This window comes from Misgurnus anguillicaudatus, chromosome 23 (assembly GCF_027580225.2).
Source record: "Misgurnus anguillicaudatus chromosome 23, ASM2758022v2, whole genome shotgun sequence".
NCBI lineage: Eukaryota > Metazoa > Chordata > Actinopteri > Cypriniformes > Cobitidae > Misgurnus > Misgurnus anguillicaudatus.
In genome coordinates this window covers 13,984,842-14,003,215 of record NC_073359.2, presented here as the reverse complement: position 1 = coordinate 14,003,215, position 18,374 = coordinate 13,984,842, and positions in this window count along the sequence as shown.

Sequence of the window (18,374 nt, the reverse complement as noted above, 5' to 3'; positions counted from 1 at the left end):
TAATTGTCCAAGAAGGTAATACCAATGCAGCAGAGTTTGCAGAAAAACTAGCAATGTTTCTGGCCAATGAACTACTTCTAATGTAGTTCATGCTCTAAGGATTCAGACTCGTCAACCTGAGGTATGTTCTGTGCAAAAACCAGGAAGATTCAAATGGGTGGGTCCAGGCACCCTTGTAGTTCCCCCAAGAGGAGAGGTCTTTGCAAACTGTATGATGGAATCAGAAGAGCCTTTACAAAAAGATATCTTTGTAGTCGAATCCACTGTTGAGGATCAATTACCTGCAGGGCTCTTTATTCCTCCCGTGGTGCTGCCATCTTCAGCTGTAAATGAAAATACTTTTCAGTTACCTGTACGGAACGAAACATACAAAGAGGTTGCTGTTCCCCCAGGCACTGTTATTGCTCACATGTTCCCAACTGATACCGTCACTGAACCTCGCATAGAGAAAACTGTACCAAAGAAGATTAATCCATCCCTGTTTAACTTTGGCACATCTGCTGTTCCTGTTGAATGGGAGAGACGTTTACGTCAAAAGTTGTCTGAAAGGAGCAATGTCTTCTCTTTGGAGGAGTGGGATGTTGGATTAGCCAAGGCTGTGAAACACCACATTCAGTTACATGATTCGAGGCCATTCAGAGAGAGATCCAGGCGCATAGCTCCTGCAGATATTGATGATGTGCGCAGACACATAAAAGATCTGTTAGCTGCTGGCATAATAAAAGAGTCTAGAAGTCCTTATGCATCACCAATTGTGATCGCTAGGAAGAAAAATGGGAGTGTAAGGATGTGTATCGACTATCGGACCTTAAACAGCCGAACTGTGCCTGATCAATATACCACGCCGAGAATAGATGAAGCTTTGGATTGCCTTTCGGGTAGCAAATGGTTTTCAGTTTTAGACTTGCGAAGTGGCTACTATCAGGTGGAGATGGAAGAGGAGAGCAAGGATAAAACAGCTTTCATATGCCCGTTAGGATTTTACCAATTCGAACGAATGCCACAGGGCGTGACTGGGGCTCCCGCTACGTTCCAACGCCTCATGGAAAAGGTAGTGGGAGACATGCATCTACTTCAGGTTATCGTTTACCTGGATGACCTGATTGTGTTTGGACGTACGCTGGAAGAACACGAAGAGAGACTGTTCAAAGTGCTTGACCGTCTTGAAGAATTTGGACTAAAGGTGTCCATTGATAAATGTCAATTCTGCCAAGAGAAAGTCAAGTATGTAGGACATATTGTCTCTGCTGCTGGAATTTCTCCAGATCCTGACAAAGTGGAAGCAGTTACCCGATGGAAGATGCCAACAGACCTTAAGTCCCTACGGTCTTTTTTGGGCTTTTGTGGGTTTTACCGGCGTTTTATTAAGAACTATTCAGCTATAGTAAGACCACTGACAGATCTTACCAAGGGTTATTCCCCAGTGAAAGGAACACGAAGCACTGCTGCTGTGGGAAAGTACTTTAAAGAAGCTGAACCCTTTGGGGAACGTTGGAATCAATCATGCACGGATGCTTTCAAGCACATTGTTCACTGTCTCACTAATGCTCCAGTGTTGGCTTTTGCCGATCCTACTAAACCCTACGTGCTTCATGTTGATGCCAGCTTGAATGGCTTAGGGGCGGTCTTAAATCAAGAATACCCAGAGGGCTTGCGTCCAGTGGCATATGCAAGTAGAAAGCTAAGTCTGACAGAACAACATTATCCTACTCATCAACTTGAGTTCCTTGCTCTCAAGTGGGCAGTGGTTGATAAATTTCATGACTACCTGTATGGAGTTAAATTTGTTGTAAGAACAGATAACAACCCTCTCACATACATTCTGACGAGCGCCAAGTTGAATGCCACTGGACATAGATGGCTAGCCGCTTTAGCCACTTATGATTTCAGCCTGCAATACCGTCCTGGCAAACAAAATGTGGATGCAGATGCACTGTCTCGATGTCCATACAGTGTGGATGTTGATGAATGGAAAGAGATACCACATTCTGCAGTAAAAGCTGTGTGTCACTTGACAAACTCCCAAAGTGATGAGTCACCAACAAGGTTGATTGACCAAACTCTGTGTCACTCCACAAAGTATTCCCCAGTTGTATTCTTGTCCTACTCAATTAGAAATTGGTCAACTGGAGAGGTGGACAAAAGCAGACTTGATATCAGCTCAAGATCAAGATCCAGTTATAGCCCCAGTGAAAAGGGGAATAGCTTTAAACACCATACATGCCATGCCCAAAAGCTTAAATCATGCTGTTATGCTGTTACAAAGACAGAGTCAAAAGTTAACTATCAGAGATAATCTTCTCTACAGAGTAACAAAAGATCACAATGGAGAAGAAAAAAGCCAGCTGGTATTACCTGAGAAGTACCATCAACAAGTACTGAAATCCCTTCATGATGATGTTGGACACCTGGGAGTGGAAAGGACAGTTGAGCTTCTAAGAGATAGGTTCTACTGGCCTAAAATGAACCATGATGTGGAACAATATATAAAGTCTTGTGGGAGGTGTATTACCCGGAAAACATTGCCACAGAAGTTTTCCCCACTTAATCACATTACTAGCAGTGGACCCCTAGACCTTGTATGTATTGATTTCCTCTCCATTGAACCAGATTCCAAAGGGATTGCAAATGTGTTAGTGATAACAGATCATTTCACGAGATATGCACAGGCCTTCCCCACAAAAGATCAGAAAGCACTGACTGTTGCCAAGGTTCTGTGTGAGAAATTCTTTGTGCACTATGGCCTTCCTGCGCGGATACATTCGGATCAAGGGCGAGACTTTGAAAGTCGTCTCATTAAGGAGCTCCTTGGGATGTTGGGGATCCGAAAATCCCGTACCTCGCCTTACCATCCTCAGGGAGATCCTCAGCCTGAGCGATTCAATCGCACCCTGCTTTCCATGTTGGGTACCCTTGATCCCACAAAGAAAACAAAATGGAGTCAACATATAAGCCAGCTAGTACATGCTTATAATTGTACCAAAAATGAAGCCACAGGCTACTCGCCTTACTACCTCTTATTTGGAAGGGAAGCACGTCTACCTGTAGATCTCTGCTTTGGTACATCACCTGATGAGGATAAAGAAATAACATACCAGCAGTATGTGGAAAAGATGAAACATGAACTCCAAGAGGCTTATCAATTGGCCACAGAAATGTCCTTGAAAAACCATCAAAGGAATAAACAGCGTTATGATAAGAGAGTAAAACCTCAAATGCTGGAAAAAGGAGATCGTGTTCTCATAAGAAATCTGGCTCATACAGGAAAACATAAGCTGGAGGACAGATGGGATTCTTTGCCTTACATTGTAGTGGAAAAGTACAGAAACTTACCTGTTTACAAGTTGAGGCCTGAAACTGGACCTGGGAGAGTGAGGGTTCTCCACAGAGACCATCTCTTGTCAATAGGAGACAGTGTGAGACTGCTTGCCCCAAGTATTAGGGAAAAAGACCAAAACTCTCCTGTAACTAGATCTCAAACTGTAAAGAAAAGAGAGTTAAGAGGCAAAGTAGCTATCTCAAGTGAACTTGACAATGTAGAAACATCTGATAGTGAGGACAGTTGCTACTCTGTACCAAACAGAGGGAAAATATCCACAGAGCATCTGTATACTATGCTGCCATACCACAAACCTACAGTTGAAAAAACTGTGATCAATACTAATGGTACTAGAACTCCCAGAAATAGTGTAATTGACACAAGTCTAGTTGAGGATAGGGGGGAAGACTTGGACTCAATAAGAGAGCTCGAGTTACCAAAAGAGAAAGAAATTCAGGTCACTAATGTTCCAACAGTAGAAGCAGCATGTACTGACAATCGTCCGAAAAGGACTGTGAAACCTGTCATAAAGCTTAGTTATGATGACTTTGGTAAACCTTCAGACAAACCTTTGTCTATTGTGTATAAGGGTATGGTCATACATATTGAAAATTCTTCTAGGAAGAAAACCTTTTGTGGTACACTCTGGTGTCATCCCTTAGCTCAGTGTGCAAAGTGTACAAAAGTAAGTTCTAATTTAGCTACTGTAGCTATCATGTAAATATAATGTTGATTCTTCTGGTCATCTCATGGGGGACATGAGAATGTAGAGGGGGGAGAATGTAACCCCATTTAATTTAAATGAGGTTAAAAGTATGTACTGCTCTTAATTGTGTTTGTGGTTTGGAATTGTTTATTTTCATTATATGTATGTGGGTGACTGTTCCTTTAAGAAATGTCTTGTTTGGTTGCAATGTACATGTGAGAAAACGTGGGTTTTTGCAAGCAAGTTTGAACTCTTTTCATTTATTGGTGTTTAAGTTGTTAAGCCCGCCTCCTAGTGGAAAGACGCAATGTTTTATTGGGTCTTTAGAGTGGGAGAGAGAATACGCAGGTGCGGGCAGAGAAAGCGAAAGTAACGAGCAGCTCGCTCACGCTAGAACCTGCTGATGCTGTAAATTAATCCAACCCGGGTTGATGAAGTAATTCAGTTTGATTATTTTTGATATTGATTCACTCCAAACGAGTGTAAAATGTGATTCAGCAGATCGCTGTGCAGTTTATTATTTTTGTTGTTAATCTACCTCTCGCTGAGTGATTTTGCCTGCAATGGACTAATGTTAAAGATGATCGTCTTCAGTATTTAAATAAGGCGGACTGTAAGTAACATTAACAGTTTATTTGACGGATCAAAGTGAATAACTGCGATCTTAAACGCTGTGGAGAAGACATTCGGGTCGTGCTTGTAATCGCCGCGAGGGTCACGGTTTCCCTGGCAACGGGGAATATGCCTGGAGGCATGAACGAGCTCGTCTGGGACGAAACGTTACGGTGCTGAAATTTCACGTGCATTACTCAGGAGTTTGAGGTACGATTTAATATTTTTGTTTGGCTCTTCGGAGTGAAGCGGCCAGTTGTTGTTTATTTCAAGGCCACAACGCACCCGAGCCACGCTACAGGCCTGCCACGAGGGGTAGTTTGAGACTGTGTGTGTATGTGTGTGCGTGAATGTGGGCCCACGTTATTTCATGTGCTATGTGTATTTTCCTTACAGTCAGTGTTTGTATTAAAATGTAAATTCATTTGGTTTACTCAGGAAATTCAAAAGGATATTTAAATGTCATTGTGCTAAAGTTGGTTTATTTACAAAGTTAAGTCATTTGTAATATTTGCTATACTATATTGTAAAAGTCTGGTATAGTATACCAGTTTACCTTTGTTTATTGAGCATCTTTTCTTTATCTTTTAGAATACTTTTCTACTGGTTATGATCAGTTAACTGTTATATTAAACATTTTCATTTTGTATATATAAAGGGGTGTCATTACTTTCATTACTTAAGTGGAGATATCTTTAAATCACAGTTAATAAAGTAAAGAGGGGAAATTTATATAAAGTTATTGTATCAAGGGAAAAGAAGTCCCAATTTAGTCGAGAGACTGTTTATTAAGAACCCGAGTGCCCGCCCTAATATCTCAGATAAATAACAGTCTGTAGAGGGAAGAGGGTGCTACATATATTTTTTTTACAGTGTATGCACAACCCTCACTGAGATAACACACACTGAGGAAAAACACTAGCATCAAACACCAATCCAGAAAATACAAACTTTTCATCTTTACAGTTTCAACAATTTCAGTGACTTCATACAAAGTAATGTTTTCTTCAAATAATGATATATTTATTTATTGATTTATCACATGATTTATAAATTTTTTTAGAACATAATTCTTTAAGGTAAATGAAAATTAGCAGTTTGCTTCAGTAGTCTGTAGTAATGTACGGAATTACAGTAATGAGAAAAAAGGTAGAAACTAAAAGTACATAGGCCTACTGTAATTTAAACAAATAATTGAGGGGCTAATCCTGCTTCTATCAGGCCACTACCTGGCACCCTTCTCCTTCCACAAACCGTCTTCCTGGTTCCATTTCCAAAATTAGTTTTTTTGAGCTCTACCAATATATATATATATATATATATATATATATATATATATATATATATATATATATACATATATATATATATATATATATATATATATATATATATATATATATATATATATACATATATATATATATATATATATATACATATATATATATACATATACATATATATATATATATATATATATATATATATATATATATATATATATATATATATATATATATATATATATATATATATATATATATATATATATATATATATATATATATATATATATATATATATATATATATATATATATATATATATATATAATATTTATATGAAAGGTAATATTTTATATATATGAAATATATACATGAAATTGGAATTTATATTTATATGAAATTGCAATCTGGAGTGTTTGAAATGCACAAGGCTGAAATCAATGTTTTGAATGTGTGGTTCACAGTTTTGACAGCAGTGTGTTAGCATTTGAACAAAGTGCTGTAAATCCACAGTGTTTTGCAGGTTGTGGTTAAAGTCATGGTATAAGTGTGTAAAGTTTTGAAAACTGTGTTCAAGCAATGAAAAACGAACTAGAGTTTGGTCCACATGAATTGCTGCTGTGCAGACTGTAGTTAGAGTTTTGCACATGTGACTCCAGTTGTGCCCATTGTCGTTTAGCAATCGAAAAAAAAACTGTAATATACAGTATATTAGTGCTATTGTTTTGTCCCAAGATGGAGACCAATATTGGTTTTTTTTTGTAAGGTATGTTTGTAAAAATGAATCTAAACCCTGTCTGAGAAACTGCCCCTTAAAGTTCTAACACTTACCAAATGTTCTTATAGGACAACTCAGTAGTGGACAAAAATATGTCCAGGGAGAAAATGTGTACAATATTTGCTTTTAATTGCCCCTAAGGTTAGATTAAACCATCAAAATATAAGGTTTTTGGTTCAATTTGGACAAAACTCTACTCAATACTAAGTCGTATTATATTCACACAAAATATGATTAATTTATTCGTGTCCGTGGCACGAAATGTAGCTTTTTTTCGTGCCTTGAGCAGGAATGTCTTTTTCGTGTCACTGGCACGAACTTCCTAGGTTTTAATGTCCGTTGCACGGCTTTCTTTTTCGTTTCATTTTATGTATTGTTTTTCCCTATTTTCTTACCATTGTTGATTGGGGTTGTGGTTAGAATCACTTTCTGTTACATTTTAGACATCCTAACCCAAACCCCAACTCTATCCCCAACTCCAACTGAGGATAGCTTTAAAAGGGGAAGAAAAAAATGTAGAAACCAATACATAAAAGTACCTCCTATCACAAACCCCAAATCTAACCCCAACCCCAAGTGACAATGATTTAAAAATAGGAAAAAAAAGAAAACAATACATGAAATGACACAAAAAAGAAAGTTGTGCCACGAACATGAAAAACGTAGAAATTCGTACCAGTGACACAAAAAGACATTTGTGGTCAAGGCACAATATAAAGCTGAATTTTGTGGCATGGACACAAACTAATTATATACATTTTTCGTGACTATTTTCTTAAAGGCATTCCATGCAGTTTGACGTTTTTGTCAAACAGCGACCCCTAGAGTCAATGGGGAAAACTTGCAACTGTCGTAATTTCGCACGCCCACTCTGTACGTACCTGTAAGGATAGTGTTGGGCGTGAATATGCAGAGATGGACTCCGAAGTGAATGACCAGGGAATGTTTCACAATTTCATACAAATATTAGGCTACTGCATGTCTACTAAACTACAGATGATGGTAATAGGATAATAAGAAGTTTAGGCCAAGTGTAGAGTAGGCATATAATAATAAAGTAGCCTACCGCGTTTGCTGGCTTATTACGTTTTTACAAGATTGCAGCTTAATCACAAGTAAACAGTCTATAGTCTAACGTTATGTCTACTGTATAATTTCATTTGTTTTTTAATTGTAATGTAAACATTACAAAATGCATTGATAAAGTTAATTGTAATGTATACGTTGCATTATTTCATAACATTGGACGTTATTCGTTGGCCATAAGAAATCGAAATTAGACAAATGACTACGTACACATCACAACACAACACTTGAGTTTAGATGGAAAAAAAAAACATGTAAGAGAAACGAGTGTTTGTTAGCAAGTCTGCTAAATGCTCTTATGATCGTAAGCTATACTAGACCCATGTTGAAGTTATTTTACTGGTCTAATTATCAACACTGGATGAATGAACAGCAAAAAAATACGCAAGCAAGCGCAACCACATACAACATAGACCGCAAACAAATTTACAAAAGAAGATTTATTACTTGTCCATCAACAAGATCGCTAGATCAGCATCCCTTTTGCATCAAGTGCTGTCTATTAGCTCACGCCAACGAGTAAAAACCTGACCGAGTGGGACTCTTGTCCGGTTCCTAACTCGGTCAGATTCTCTTTTTCGCTTTCTACTCTCTTCCGACCGGGTTTTCTTAGCTGTTTCCCTCATCGAGTGGGTTGTTTTAGGCTTGTTTGACTTCATGCAGCGCTGCAGGAACCGACAGCCGGATGACGTCAAAGTGCCGTCTCGGATCATTCTCGCGGTACTTTTACGTCATCCGACTGCCGGTTCTTGCAGCGCTGCACGAAGTCGAACAAGCCTAACGTGTGTGACGTCGTTGCCGTAAAGCAAGTCGTGATTCTCGCGAGATTTGTCAGGGGCGGTTCTCTCAAGCTTGCATTGGTGGTTTTGCTAGCGGCGTCCTCCCCGAGCTTCAACAGAAGGATGATTCGCCATACTATGACTTCGTTTACCATCGAAATGACTTTGAAGCTGTTATATTAAGGTAAATTAACTGCATAGTGTGTCTTTAACTTTTCATGAGATCATGTTGTCTTAAGCATGTACTGTAGTAGAATGCCATTTTCTTAAATTCTGGTTCCTTTTAATTAAACAATTGCTTTTATAGTCTAAACGTTTTGCCTACCTTGTTATGTCATGGGAGTACTTTTGGCGATAGTCATGAAAACATGAAATGGAGTTTAAATTATATGGACTCTAATTGAGCCAAGTGGAATGGATTTAAGGAAGCAGCAGTGTGGAAATCAATGTTGCAGCTAAAACGTGAAAATGTGATTTTTTTTAGGATTTTATTAGGGCATTGCTCTAGTATTGCTAAAAGTGTGTGGGTCTATATATAATAGGATAATAGGATCTATAATAATTTATAATAGGATTTTTTGGTCTGTGTTGGATAAGTCTGAGGAAATAAAAGCTTTACAATACAAATCCAATTAGATTTTAGAAATTAAATTGAAATAGAAGCACTTTTCGTTTTTACAAGTTTATATTCCTGAGCTTATAGTCTCTTTATAGTCTTCTTATATGCTTTTTCTGACTAAAAAGTTCCTAAAAGTCTAATGAACTGGTCTCTAAAATGTATATAACTGCAGTTGATGGCAGATTTGATTCAGTTTACCACTGAGAAAGAGGAGGAGCCTACAGTAATGGTTTGTGATTAATTAGTGCTAGAGCAGGGGTCTCCAACATTTTTGTGAGCAAGGGCTAATGGACAAAACAATCTGAATGGCTACTTTTTTGATAAAGTCTACTCAAAACCTTTTTGTTTTATATCAAATGGTTTCAACTCTTTTATACTTGTCAATGATGGGCACCAAAATCTGCAGGAATTGGTTTTGCAGGGATTAGTTTTGCAGGTATTTGCATGTGATCGACTTTATATGGTGTTGCATATGCCATAGACTGATCGACTTATGACATCAGAGTACTGCGGGGTCAAGGTGAAACTGAATAAGTTAAAGGGATAATTTATCCCAAAATTCTGTCATTATTTAAACCCGAGTGAGTTTCTTTATTTTGTTGAACACTTAAATATTTTGATAATGATGGTAAGCACACAGTTTACGGTACCCGTTGACTTCCATAGTAGTTTCTCCTACTATGGAAGTCAATGGGAATACCTTCAATTGTGTGGTTGATGTGTATAAAGTTACAAAATATTTTTGTATTGTTTTGTGTTTACTAATAAACTATATAGCATAAAAAGGTTCTTGCTAAACATGTTATCCTTGACAATATGATTATTTTTATTCACCCTTAATGTTAAGTACAGCTTACTGTACAGATTAGACGCTCATCACCAGGTAAACATAACCCGGCACTCGTTATGTGGTACAAGTGACACAGAATGTGTACAGAGGTGAAGCTAAGGTGCATCCTAACAGTTGCATTATCTTTTTTTTGACAGAGAAGATGCATTATCACTTTGAAAATTTATTTCATTACAGTTTTTTTCGATTGCTAAACGACAGTGGGCACAACTGGAGTCACATGTGCAAAACTCTAACTACAGTCTGCACAGCAGCAGTTCATGTGGACCAAACTCTAGTTTGTTTTTCATTGCTTGAACACAGTTTTCAAAACTCTATACACTTAACCCATTACTTTACTCACAACCTGCACAACACAGTGGATTTACAGCACTTTGTTCAAATGCTAACACACTGCTGTCAAAACTGTGAATTACAGATTCAAAACAGAATTGATTTCAGCCTTGTGCCTTTCAAACACTGCTGATTGCAATTTCATGTAAACATATAAATATAATTATATATAGTATACATATTATGTAATAAATAAATATATATATATAAAAAGACTAATTTTGGAAATGGAACAAGGAAGACGGGTTCGTGGAAGGAGAGAGATGCCAGGTAGTGGCCTGATGCTATGGAGAGGCAGGATTAGCCTCTCAATTATTTGTTTGAATTACAGTATGTACTTTTAGTTTCTACCTTTTTTTATCATTACTGTAATTCCGTAAATTACTCCAGACTACTGAAGCAAACTGCTAATTTTCATTTACCTTAAAGAATTATGATGTTCTAAAAATTTTATAAATCATGTGATAAATCAATAAGTAAATAAATAATTCTTTGAAGAAAACATTACTTTGTATGAAGTCACTGAAATTGTTGAAAATGTAAAGATGAAAGTTTGTATTTTCTGCATTGGTGTTTGATGCTAGTGTTTTTCCTCTCAGTGTGTTCTGAGTGACAGTGTGTGTTATCTCAGTGAGGGTTGTTTATAGTGTTTGGCTGCACTGAGCTGTTTTGAGCCATGTGTTAAGAGTTGTGCTCAGGTGACTTTTGGTAATGCAGACTGTAGTTAGAGTTTTGCGCATGTAGCTCCAGTTGTGGTCACTGTCGTTTAGCAATCGGAAAAAAAACTGTAATTAAAAGTTATTTCCAATTTTGGCACATGTTACGGTATTTTTATGGTATGGTATGCCAATTTTATCATTTAACTAATTTATTTAAAATTGTCATAAAATATTATTTATATTGGTGGTCTATTAATATAAATAAAATAACGTAGTCCATAAATAAAATAATAATGTCAACAAACAAAATGTGACATTTGTGTAGTCCATAAAAAAATATTTATTTATTAAAATACTATTTCTCTTTGCTCACTTTGCCTGGTTGCCATGACGTTTAAGGAGAGGTTAGACTGTACATCAAATTAGTTTTATGCACGGCACATTAATCTTGGTGCGTCCAAGGAAGCACTGCTTTCTGACAAGCTCCTTTCTAAAAAGTTGACACCAACAAGGAATTTTGAATTCTGTCCAATTGAGATAAGGCCACGTAGACAAACTGGTTGAAATTTGAATTGCTGTACCTGCCAAAGTATGGGATATTTAGGAGACGTTTGAGGATGAAGGGAGGGTCATACTTATAAGCGCTAGTCAATGAACGTATGTCATGCTAAATCCAATTCAGCAAAACAAACGAACAGGCTGGAAAACTAAAGTGACATAAGCCAAAATCTATGACAGTAAACACTTAAAAAAGAAGGCAGTGAAACAGCACAGCTTCAGAAGAGCGCATGCATGGGATTATAAAAATGCTCGTAATTCAGACCTTTTAACATCTTTCACTGAAAGATATGTGTCACCCTCGCTGCTCTTGTGTCTGTCTCCTCAGGGCGAAAGGCATAATAAAACTCTTACCCATCTCATTTATCTGATCGCATGGGATGATAATGTGACAACGAGAAAGAAAGACAATCCCCTCTGTACTTAACGCAACACAACTGCTGATGACTAACAACATTTTGTTAAATGAAAGCTAAGAGTTTCATATTTTGTTCCCATATGTCTTCAAATAACTAAATTTCCATGATTCAGTTGCATTTTAAAATAGTTTGACATTAGTTTTTCCACCTGCCCTTGGATACATATTGTTCTGTTGGTTTTTTTATCTGTATGTCCTCCATTAATTATTTACCATACCATCTGCATGCAAACAGTAACTGTTTCAACAGAAGGAGTGCCTAACATGTACATAAATGGTCTGTGATACACAAACACATTTCTGATGTGACAATGCATTTTGTTTTAAGACGTATCTCAAGTGAGGTACAGTTGAATTACTTAAAGTCTGTAGTTTGGCTTTAGCCATTATAAAAGCAGGATTGTTTATTCAATTTCAATTCAATTCAATTGTATTTATATAGCGCTTTTCACAATAGTTAATTGTTTCAAAGCAGCTTTACATGAATAGGAGCAGTGAAAAGCACAGAAAAACGACAGATAGCACAACATAATACACCATAGCATAAGCAGCTAAATTTGCTGTGGCTATGAACTAACATTATATGCAAGCGTATTACTAATGTAACATATAGAAGATGGTGCTAAGTTAAGCCCAAGAAGACTGCCTCCCCGGGTTGAAAACCCCCCCTAGGAGAAAAACCCCGGGGAAATAAAAAAAGTCCTAAGAGGGAAAAACCCCGGGGAGATATATATATATATATATATATATAAACGGATAGGGAGATTAAGCAGAGATAAAGCGGGTTCTGCCGGTGATCAGGCATCAGCTTGGCATCACGTTGAAGGACAGCCAGTAGATCAGAGGTGTGCCGACTTTCACATTTACCGGAACTGGGTCTGTTGTCTCATTGTCCTCGGGGTCGAGGACGAGACAGGGAGAGAAAAACAAAATCATATTAGCGTAGGTGTCAGGATTTGCGCTCGGACGAGAGAAGAAACAGGAGAATGGATCCATTTGCAGTTGAATTTAATGAACAAAACTCAGGTCAGTTACAAAAAACAAACACGATATATCACACGGGGCAAATCACGACATATACACAATGAACCGTGACAAACAAGTGAACAGAAAGTGAATATATACATAGCAATGACCAATGGTAAGACAGGAACAATAATTAACTAATGCAAAACACATGTGGGTAATGAAAGATGTAATCAATGAGTCCAAGGTAACAGATGACAGAGGTGGAATCACAAACAATACAAAACAGCAAGGCATATGACCATACAAGAACCAAATAAAGAAACAATAAACAAAGAGACTGCAGACACAACCCCAACAGTAGGGGCCGTTCACATGTAATGCAAGTGTCACACAGTGATGTGGTTTAAATCAGCTTGGTTCCAGACAGGCTGACTATTGCGGCATAATTATGTTATCCACAGTTGAGGATTTAGCAAATTGGGGGCCCAATGCGAATGTATCTATGGTAACTAAGGGTCACCTTCCGATCTTTAAGAGAAAATGAAACCTGTCGAACCCATTTGACTAAGGCCTGAAGCCCCACTGTCGTCGTTAATGCAGGTTCAGTGGCAAACGGGTCTGTATGGCATACTATTCACCAGACACCCAAAAGCGCAAAAATTGCAACCCACCATACGTGCCAACCCATTTGACTAAGGCCAAAGGCCCCACTGTCGTTGTTAATGCAGGTTCAGTGGCAAACGGTGGCAAACTATTTAATGCAATTCATTTTGAAGTGTTCATGCTGGTAAACTATATAACTATTGCGAGTTAAGTACCTTTACTAGACAAATTATGTGAATGCTTTGTTGAAGAGAAAAGTTTTAAGTCTAGATTTAAAGTTATTGACTGTGTCTGATTCTCAGACATCGGTTGGTAAATCATTCCAGAGCTTAGGGGCTAAGTAGGAAAAGGATCTTCCACCTTTAGACACTTTTGATATTCTAGGGATAATCAAGTGACCAGAATTTTGCGACCGTAGTGTTCGTGATGGATTGTATTCTGATAGTAGTTCTCTAAGATATTAGGGTGCTAGACCATTTAAGGCTTTGTATGTGATTAGTGATACTTTAAATTGTATGCGATATTTAACTGGTAGCCAGTGTAAAGATGCCAGAATTGGGCTTATGTGGTCATACTTCTTAGATCGAGTAAGTACCCTTGCAGAAGCGTTTTGAACTAGCTGAAGCTTGTTTACCTGATTTGCATGGCATCCCCCAAGTAACGAGTTACAATAGTCTATTCTAGAGGTCATAAAAGCATGTTTGATTAATTCTAGCCAGTTAACCAAGCAAGTAATAGAAATGAGCAATAGCTGTCTTTTCACAGTCTCCATAAACTAAGGACCAAATATTGTCCGCTATGAGTAACCCACTTACTCTGGCAAAATAACCTTGAATTTGGTACCATGTCATTTTTGCCAAAATAACATTTCGGTTACGTGTGTAACCCTCGTTCCCTAAAGGAAGGGAACGGAGACGTCACATCGTGACCGACGAATTGGGAACGCGCCTCGTGGGACTACTTCGAGTAACTACTAAAACGCCAATGAACTTGGCATGCAGGTATTTGCATCTACTGGCGCCACCCCGCCGGTTGAGTATTTAACGAGAGGCATGTGCAGTTACCAAAACACTGTTTTCGCTGAGAAAGCCGAACATCAGTGCCCGGCCAGTAATCAGCAGTGGAACAGCAAACCGTGGCGATGGGATGTCTCCGTTCCCTTCCTTCAGGGAACGAGGGTTTCATACGTTCCCTTTCAGTCGGTCACTACGACGTCACATCTTGACCGATGAATTGGAAAGGATTAACCCAACGGAAAATACTCACAAAGAAACCCTGCATAGGGGATGCAATGTGGAGGCCCGAGCCTAACACATAGGATCACAGAGATGCAGCTAGTGAGAGGCTGACAGCCAATGCTCCCCAACATCACGGGTGGAGGGCTGAGTGGGTGGGATTTTGCTACAGTGTGTTCCTCAGCGGTGCCTGGAGGAACGATAATAGCCTTAACAGGGCACCCTCGGCGAGCAGCAGGTTGAGGTGGTGGCTTAGATGGACCGGAAGGGGCAGCCGGCTTCCGATACGGTATGATGGCCTCAGTCTGCTTGGTGGTTGAGAACTGCTGTGAAGCACTCTACCAAGTCGCCGAAACGGCTAGTCTGCACATTCAGGAGATGATTCTTATTGACCTCATTCATGTCTGTGAGACACAGCCTGAGATGGTGTTCCTGGACCAGTAGTGTGGACATTGCACAACCAACAGCCTGGCGGTGACCTAGGACACAGAGTATCAGGTCAGTAGGTGCACGTAGGTCTGAAAGACGGCTGAGTTGTGACCTCCTTCGTGCAGATCCATCAGAGCCTTAACCTGACATACCTGCAGCACGCCATGGCATGTAGCGTAGAGGCTGCCTTCTCGTGAACCTGATTTTTCAGACGCCGTTTAGTGCGGATGACTGCTACCGGTCGGCGAGGAAAGGACAGGCTTATCTGTCCCGGAGGCCGGGGTGGCTGGATCCAGCTGCATCTCAACCAACCCCTCCAGAGTCTGGACATCACCATACCTTTGGCGGCCCGTGAATCGAGAGAGGTGAAGGGTGAGGGCTGAAGGGGTCTGAAAAGAGAACGTGGTTCTCCATGACCCAGCCGACTCATCATGCGCATCTGTAAGGTGAGTTAAGATGCACAAGCAGCTCTGAGTACCAATCGTGAAGGCAGGACAGTTCAGGTGGAGGAGATTGAGTCCACTCCACTCTACTGCCACCGCCCAAGAGAGCATGGCGTCATCTCAGGGTCGAACTCAGGGTGCGCTACCCAGCCCGAAGGGGGAAGCGGATCTGAGTCAGCCTCAGAGACAGACGGCCCACTTCCAATGCAGTGACAGGTATGGGGGGACCAACAGATACATCGTAGAACACAAGCCAACCATCTCCACTGGAACCACTGCTTGCTACGGATCAGTGCTGAGAGTCGGAGGACGTACCTGCTGATCGACTCAGTACTCTGATGCAGAGAACATCTTTCCAAAATCTTGCAATGGCACCTTTAACAGAGCTCAGCAATAGAAGGGGGGGCCGTTCCTGGAGGAACGTAACCTGTCTCCGCATATCCACGAGGGTCATGCTCTTGCAGTGAGAACATGAACCCCCACAACGCTGCCTCAGCGTGCTGAATGCCAAACATGAGAGACGGAGATTGTGACCATCCTGAGGGCCCTTACATTTGCCGCACCAGGAACTCCACGGATGAAATGACGTCTTTAAAAAGACGCACTCCGCCGTGACACAAGAGAATGGCTGTCTTTAAAAAGACACAAATTCCACCCGTGCTGCTTTTTAAAGGAAAAACACTCTTTAGCTGTGAGTTTAGCTTAGAGTTGATGAAGCATGCAGGAGAGAGGCAAAGCACACACTCAGACTCAAGTTCAAACTGAGAAAAAAGAGGTGAACATCCACGAGCTTCCACTGCAAAGTGCTGGATAGCCTATCAACAACGAGCCAGCAGCGTCTTCCCGAGCAGGTAAGAGAGCTTCTCAATAGCAGTTGATCTGCCGGCTTTCGAAGTGAAAAATTGTGATTTGGTAACTGCACCTGCCTCTCCTTAAATATTAAACCGGCAGGGCGGCGCCGGCAGATGCAAATACCTGCATGCCAAGTTCATTGGCGTTTTAGTAGTTTCTCAAAGTAGATTGATCGTGACGTCTTAGTGACCGACTGAAAGGGAACTTAAGATATTCCATCATGTAAGCAAAGTCAACCATGATTATAAGGTGTTTCAGGCATGAAAATCCCCCACCTTTCTGTGAAATTCGTCGTTTTGAAGCCAAAAAGGTGACCCACGTGAGTCGTGTAGATTCGATGAGAAAAGAAATTTGGGGGGAGGGGGGTATGCGAGCGTTGTTTGTAGACGCGCCCTTAGGCGTTATCCAACATGTATCCCAGACATTAGGTTTGTTTGAGTTCGTGCTGCGCTGAAAAACCGACAGGCAGGCAGGTGACATCAAAGTATCACGAGAGTGAATCGAGAAGTCATAAGGAAGTCTGCTTTCGAACCGCTCTCACACTACTGTGATGTCATCCGCATTTCTGTGTTCTTCGTCATACAAGCTTGTTGAAGATGCGTAGAGCGACTGCCTTCAGGACGTAAAGTCAACAGAAAACGCTGTAAAACTATCAATGTAGAATTCTAAGGCATCAATCAATTAAAACAACATATATATATACACAGACTGACATTGCAAAGTGACCTAAACAATTTTTTTGTTGGAATGGATTGGAACGAATTATGGACATACTCCTCGCTTGTAAGTCACACTGTTCTACTAGTCTACGGCTGTAAGTACTTAAATGTAAATATGGTGAAACTGCAAAATTGCATGAAATGCTGTAATAAGAACATACTGACATACTGTTACTAATACTGTTAATAAGAATGTTTACAGTAACATTTAAGCAATATTAGGCTATTTGAGCGACAAAGATGCTAAAGTGAACTGTTTTCAGTGCACATATGCGCACAAACTCTAAAGCCCACGCACTGAAACGCGCATTTCGAAAATCACGCAAACGCATAATTGTTTTGGGCTTTGGGGAGATATACACACAAACTATATTGTAATCCCTTACGAAACAAAAATATATTGCAGTATATTGGAAAATATCATGTAATATATTAGGCAACATATTCCCATATATGGGATTTAATATTTATATTTTCCAATATATTGAAATATATGCATGAAACATAGATGTATATATGATACAAAATATATTGCAATCAAAAACAAAAAGGGCACTATATTTTTTACATGTAATAGTTTGTCTTTATATGCTTTGATATATTGCAATATATGCATAGACCATACATGTATATATGAGACAAAATATATTGCATTCAAGAACAAAAAGGCACTATATTTTTTACATGTAATAGTTTGTCTTTATATGCTTTGATATCTTGCAATATATGCATAGACCATACATGTATATATGAGACAAAATATATTGCATTCAAGAACAAAAAGGGCACTATATTTTTTACATGTAATAGTTTGTCTTTATATGCTTTGATATATTGCAATATATGCATAAACCATACATGTATTTATGAGACAAAATATATTGCAATCAAGAACAGAAAGGGCACTGTATTTTTTACATGTAATAGTTTGTCTTTATATGCTTTGATATATTGCAATATATGCATGAAACATACATTTATATATGATACAAAATATATTGCAATCAAGAACAAAAAGGGCACTATATATATATATATATATATATATATATATATATATATATATATTATATATAAATATATATAAATATAAATATTTGAAGAGTTTGGTTCCAAAA